The sequence below is a fragment of the Lactuca sativa genome, chromosome 3 (genome assembly GCF_002870075.4).
Source record: "Lactuca sativa cultivar Salinas chromosome 3, Lsat_Salinas_v11, whole genome shotgun sequence".
Classification (NCBI taxonomy): domain Eukaryota; kingdom Viridiplantae; phylum Streptophyta; class Magnoliopsida; order Asterales; family Asteraceae; genus Lactuca; species Lactuca sativa.
Window position 1 is genome coordinate 243,344,750 of NC_056625.2, and position 6,497 is coordinate 243,351,246.

Here is a 6,497-nt window from a genome sequence, read left to right on the forward strand (position 1 = left end):
AATAAGTACAATTTGTAAACAATGAATGTTGGGATATTATAATGTATGATGTTTGGTTGTGATGTATCATTTATATCCAATTATTATGATATTACAAGATAAAGTCACCCTTCCCCGGACGTTTCCGTCGTCCCGGTTCGGGGTGTGACACCACTAGTGAACACCGCCCCAGAGGCTAGTGGGTTGACTGTGAAGTGGGTTGTAGTGATGCTTAAGACGAACCAATACGTTGCCTTTGATTGGGTAAATTTTTTTCACCGTTTCTTTTTGTGAGGTTAGAATAAATAAAAAAAATCTTTTTTTTCATTGGTTAAATGAATAAAGGCTTTTGTGAGGTTAGAGTAAAAAAAATCTTTTTTTCATTGGTTAAATGAATAAAGGAGAATGTTTGTAGAGTGGTAACCATTTCCAATGGTTAGGGGTTTGGTGGTGAGTTTGTAGTGGAGCTGAAGTGGTGCTGAGTTGACAACACTTTTTAATGGGTTGGTTGTGACCACTCCACTTAGCCTAAATGTGGGTTTCGTCGTGGATCTGCTACATGATACATGGGCTCGACAATATAGGCCTCAATCTCGTCATAAATCCAGTTTTTAGACCAAGTTGAATTGGATAGTAAGTCTATTCTATAGGGACCGGTTATGGTTTAGATGAAAAGTGTGTGAAAATGGCATACGTCATCTTTGTTTTGGTAGTAGTACATGTCACCAAAGGGCTTCTAGCCCAACAATATCTGGTGGTGTTCTCTCTCCTTGAGATTAAGGGTTCAAGTCCCGCAGTGGACATATGTGAAATTAAAGAGTAGTTTAGGAGTAGATTAGATTTGTAGTTTTAAAAAAAAAAAATCTAGCCCAACAGCATTAGTTGGTGTCCTCCCTCTTTGCAAGAGAGGGTTCAAGACCCGTCATGGACATAAGTGAAATTAGATATTAACTTAAAAGTGGATCAGATTCACATGCTCGAAAAAAATAGTATTTGTCGCCTTGTTTAAGCATTGTTGTTTACTCAGCTTTGCGAAGGACACCTGAAAACTCAGCGCATTCCTGGCATGGAGAGCAGCATTTGTCGTGCCAGATCAGCTTCACCAGCTTTAATCGAGCACCTTGTCGAGGCCACTCCTTGGGTCTTAGTAATTGTTGGTTTGTACGTCAACCAACATCTTCCATGTCAAGACCGGTATATATTTAAATAAATATAATTTTAAATAATAGAAATAATAAAATACAAAAATTATATAAATATTGGAGTCATATTTATTTATAACCAAGTGAATCCTTGTTTGTTATACGAAATAAATTGATATATTTAAAATTTTGGCAAACGTTGAAATTAATTATAATATTCGTATTATCTATAAAATAATATAACTCTTATACTAAAATGATATATAATAATATAATTACTTTCGAAATCGACCACAACTATAATATGTACATATTGAATCGCCCCGCACCAATAGGTTTAATGCCATATGGTAACACCATTTTACTTGCCACCATGAAGTATTTTCAAATCCTTTTAGAATCCCAACCCGTACTGTCATTTTATCCCAACCCCAAGTGTCCCCCATATAACACAACACAAGATGATGAAGATGTGTGGGTACTTGAAACACAACTTAACCACAACCCAAACCAGAGGGAAGATGAAAGATAAATTTGGGCAAAAAAATATTGAAAAAAAAAAACAAGAATAGCAAAGCGAACTCCAAAATAAGAGGATGTGTTACAAATCGCATGCATTGAGTATATGGAGGATTCAAAAGACGGGAATGCTCAGAAAGCAGATAAATTTTGGAACATTGTCGAAGAAAAATATTACATAATGATGGAGGTCAAACTGTATCGACCGAAATACCAAATGACTACAAGGTGGGAGGATTTGAACTTGAAAATGTCAAACTTTTCCAACATCTACTACAAACTTATCGTCGATCCGAAAAAACAGGGATAATCTGTGATTTTCAAGAAAGCTCTAGGTGTATACTGTTTGACAACAATGGGTTGCCTTTTTGCAAATAGAACCTCATAATATCGTTAAAAGCTTGCCAAAGTGGAAACAAGACCTTAATCTTCACCCTAAGCCACCTTCGAAACGAAGCAAAACTTTTCGCACTCCACCAACCATCATAGTCACTCAAAAGATTTTGATGGAGAAAGAGAACCGCAACACCCTATCAGAGGGATAAACAAAGAAAAGCCGCAAGAAAGCCAACATCATCATCAAAAAGTTCGATTTTATCAGAAGAAATGTTTAATGAAATTTCACGCCAACATAAACTTGTTCGCTGATACTTACAAAAACCAATTGGAATTCAAAAAACACAAGTATGAAAACAAAAATTAGAGCACCAAAGAAAAAGGAAGAGAGCACCAAAACTCCAAAAGGACCTCTAGAAAGCTCAAATGGCGATTCAAGCCATTCAATTGCAACTCAAATGGCCATTCAAGCTCTTCAATTTGAAGTTGCAAGACAATACCAAATTACCAATGCGGTGGATATAATCATTTTCATATTTCTTATTTTGTATTTTGCATTTACATTTAAGCTACATAAATATTGTCTCAATAGAAAACTAACAAACAGTTGAAAACAAGACTCTATCTTCCAGACCATAGAGTTTCATTAAACAGGCGGAAATAAAACAAAGGAGTCTTACTTAAGCGAATGCACAACCTTCTCCATCATTACTAGATAAAATGGTAACAAAGACCTGGAAAAAAAAAGAAAAAAAAAACTGTGGCTTGTTTGAAAATAACCACAGCAATCATCAAATTCTTAAAAACAAATTAGTAACCTTTGATGTTGAGGTCAATACGTTAAATGAAATGACAATGGCATCGATTGTTAAAAAAAATGAACACTGAATGTCTACACCATTAGCATTATGATCAAGTGGAACGAAAAATTCCCGCACCAACAAAGGATTTGCAGTCCTTCACTATGACTTCAACGGATTAGTTAGACCGAATGCTTGCACCTTTAGTACGCTGTTACATGGACTTTGTTTAGAACACCGAGTCCTCAAGGCAGAAAGATTATTCAAGAAGCTGGTCAAAGAGGTTAATCATGTACAGGATCATGATTACAGGCTTTGCAATTTTGGCGAAAATGATATAATATGTCCACGGTTTGCTTAAAATGATGGTTGGAACTTGTTATAAACCTCATGTGGTCACATAAAGTACCATCATTGATCAGAGATTGTCACTTACAGCTATATGTTTCATGACCTTTGTATCTTATATCGTTGGAATTACATTTCTAAAATGCTCAAAGAAAAAGAGAACAATGGGATCTCCTTTGATGTAAACACTTATTAACACTTTTGCAATAAAAAAATTTGTAAGATGCAAAGGTTGGTATCTAAGTGGAAAGATTTCTAATGTCATAGCATGGTGTTTACTTATTGATGACTATTTTTACAATGAAAAATGAAAAGGCAAGAAGTTTTGGATTAGATGAGGTTAAAGGCATGACCCCTAATATTATCACTTACAATAGTTTATTAAACAAGTAGTGTAAGTAACAACATCAAGTGAAATGCCTCATTTAATGAAAAAACTTCTATTGCTTATTCATTACATGCTTTAACAATACCCGGCAATAAATAATCTTTTACTTGATAAAACCATTTACATTTCCTTGCAAATTTCATAGAGTAATATGTTAAAGTTGTGCACAATTAAGGAGATCTCATTGTCCTCCATTTACTTGAAGAATTTACAGATATAATTCCAACAAAATAACATGCAAAGGCCATTAAGCATATGGCTATAGGTGCAGCCATTTTCCTTAATCATATATATAATATATAACCACATCAATCTTATAATACCTTCCAACCATTAGTTTAAGAAAATCAATCGCCATATTTTTCTCACTAAAAAAAAAAACCTTTAGAAGCTTCTTGAATAATCTTTCCGCTTCAAGGACTCTATTCTGGATCCGGCTCGTGTATGTATATGTTGGTTGAGTGTACTTTTCTATTCGTTCCAGAAAATAGTACAGATTTCTCTGTTCATTTAAGTTCTTGATATTCTTTTGTCATCAAATCATTATGTATCTACAAAATATGCAAGGTAAATCATAAAAATCAACATCAAGGATCTCAAGAAACCAGAAATCAGCTATAACTTCACATTCCACACAGTTATCCATCTGTTCTTTCTCTATTTTTCAGCTATTTTTTCAATATCAATCCAACGTACCTGATCAACAACAACGATCTACACAGCCGTGACAATTTCTCGCAAAAATCTATAGCTGCGCGAGATGAATCAGTTGCCGGATTGTAAGATGACTCAAGGTTCCTATGTCGCTGTTCTTGTTTTCGACTCCCGTGATCCTTATTGTTGGTGTGTTCTGTACTTCTGGTATTTGTTAGTCTCAGATGACCTAATTTCGGCAAAGATACCGATCCAAATAGCGGTAGCCATAGTTTAATTAGCTAAAAATAGGGTTCATCGGGATGTTGTGGATCTGTAGAGATAGATGGGCTCGACAATATGGGCCTCTATCTAGTCATAAATTGGTTTTTTTTTTTAAGTGTATACGGTATGGGCAACGAGAAATGTAATTTTTGCTGATATAGCTAGGACCGTTCACTATTTGGATAAAATCGAATTGTCCAATTGGACAATTTGGATCGGACAATTTGGTTCGGATATTCGGATTTTTGGATTGGTTTTTAGCAAAACCGAATTATTATTTTGGATTTCGGATTGGTTTTGGTTTATAAAATAAAAACCGAATAGTCCAAAAAAACCGAATTGCAATTTATTATTTTGTTCTTTTTAATATATATCTTTAATAATTTATAAATTTATTAAATTATTCTTTTAGTATATTAAAATTTTTTATCTATTATAATACTTTAATATGTACTTCTTATAAAAAAAATTGTCTATAAAATAGTAAATTATAATATATTTTTATTAATAATTATTTATAAGTTTTAATTCACAACTAATTAAACAATATTTTTTAGTTTATATTATAAAGTAAGTTAATATTAAAGTTATATATTTGTTGAAATGTCTTAATTCTTGAAAACCGAATTGTAAAAAACCGATCAAACCAAATTATAATTTGGTTGGATCGGATCGGATTTGAATTTAGTTTGGACTATTTGGATCTACGTTTTGAAAACCGAAATTAATTTGGATTCACTTGATCGGATCGGATTAAACCGATCCATCCAAACGAACACCTCTAGATATAGCACCTCATAATCTAGTCATAACAAGATAAACACAACCGCTCCTTCTTGTTAAGAGGATGTTATGACATATATTGTTGTGACGAGCACAAAAAGCAATAGGAAGTTTAATTGGTTGTTGCCTTTATCAACCAATCAAATCATTTTATTTCTTTCTCTCTCTACTTCTTAACATCCCCCTTGGTGTTACGGTGGTGTTATAGATGAGGTGACATATGAACTTGATATTATAACGTGACTCATACCTAATGCTCTAAAACCCCGACGCGAATTGGTTTGAAAACCGGATGCTATGTTAAAAAAAAAATTGGATTTTAGACAAAAACTCTATACGATAAGGACAGTTAGGTCCTGTTTGTTTTGGAAGTGGTTAAATGTCTTTTGTCTTTTTTCAAGTTTGCGGAAGAAGATGTGCACTTGCGAAACGTTTACCCGCCAGAAGGGAAAAATGCTCAAAAAGTACTTTTGTAGAAAAACAAACGAGACCTTACAGTTTAGATGAAAACCGGTGTGAAAATGGGATGAAAATTTCTGAAATGTTACATAGATATTTTTCTAATTTACACAGCACTAAAAGAGAAATTGCAATGGCTTTTACATTCTAAACTAAGATAACAAAGCAACCAATTAGATAATAGGATTCATCGTCTATGCTTTGGTGGTTGCCGCTCTCGTTTAAGGATTGCCGTCCTTAACTTGTTTATTAGTACTTAAGTATCATAAAACTTAGTCATGGCTCATCATAGAAGTAATCATGGGGTGCTTATCGTCCCATATACAACTAGATCAAGTTGAAGTCTGAAATATCAAAAGTGATAGATTGCCTAGTGGTTGAATCAAAATGCAAACATAAAAAATTTGAATTTCTTAATATATGTTGGTTGTATATTCTTGTCTATAACCATATACTTACAGTAATGAGATTTTGCAAGAAACATCAAAAAATAGTATTACCATACTGTTGGAATTAATGTACATAATTTTGTTTCTTTTGTATAGCTTATCATAGTTGAGGGACTAGTTTGTAAATATATTCAGATTAGTTAGCTGGTAGATAAGTCGGTTAGATCTGTAATGTATATACAGAAAAGTTGTTTTCATTGTAATTATTAATTGAAAACAGAATTCTTTACTAATTCTCTCGTTCAACATAATTCTCTCGTTCAACATGGTATCAGAGCGGTTCGTGATCTTGATTTTTTTTTTTTTGCATTCTATTTGATTTTCATCAATTCATGATTCTTCTTCATTTTTGTTTCTCGTTTTGATTGCTTCAATC

The 6,497-nt window shown here is 33.3% G+C and overlaps 1 long non-coding RNA gene across 2 annotated transcripts; it reads right to left on the reverse strand.

The window, feature by feature from the left end:
• Positions 1-1,747: 1,747 nt before the first annotated feature.
• Positions 1,748-4,513, reverse strand: LOC111893920 (uncharacterized). 2 transcript variants are annotated; one of them, XR_002851040.3, is made up of 3 exons: positions 4,209-4,465; positions 2,657-4,063; positions 1,748-2,170 (listed from the first exon to the last, which is right to left on the reverse strand). It is a non-coding gene; the product is annotated as an uncharacterized LOC111893920 (long non-coding RNA). The 2 variants fall into 2 exon arrangements; XR_002851039.3 differs by lacking the exon at positions 1,748-2,170 and having other exon boundaries at positions 2,493-4,063; positions 4,209-4,513.
• Positions 4,514-6,497: the final 1,984 nt, after the last annotated feature.